The 248-nt window shown below is 39.1% G+C and overlaps 1 protein-coding gene across 1 annotated transcript in view; it reads right to left on the reverse strand.

Annotated features, from left to right (window-relative positions):
• LOC119581961 (ceramide synthase 5-like) overlaps positions 1-248 on the reverse strand; it is a gene marked incomplete at its 3' end in the record, with an annotated part of 60,065 nt that overhangs the window by 48,485 nt on the left and 11,332 nt on the right.

Consider the following 248-nt stretch of genomic DNA (forward strand, 5'->3'; position numbering starts at 1 on the left):
AATCATTTACTCTTTCCTGAAGTTCAAGCATCCAAGGTCATTGGTGGCATTTAGTGTATCTACCAAGTACACTACGTATCATAATTAGGTCTAAATATGAGTTTTATCGTTAACTGTTAGGTGGGATCGTATATCACGTGCTTCCACTTCCGTTAAATGATGGCAGTGTATTCTACGATAACCTGAAGAATGCTAATATCGATGGTTTAGTGTCCGGTCTCCGTGACTGGAAAAAAGTGGAGAACACA

Source organism: Penaeus monodon, chromosome 15, assembly GCF_015228065.2.
Source record: "Penaeus monodon isolate SGIC_2016 chromosome 15, NSTDA_Pmon_1, whole genome shotgun sequence".
Classification (NCBI taxonomy): Eukaryota; Metazoa; Arthropoda; class Malacostraca; order Decapoda; family Penaeidae; genus Penaeus; species Penaeus monodon.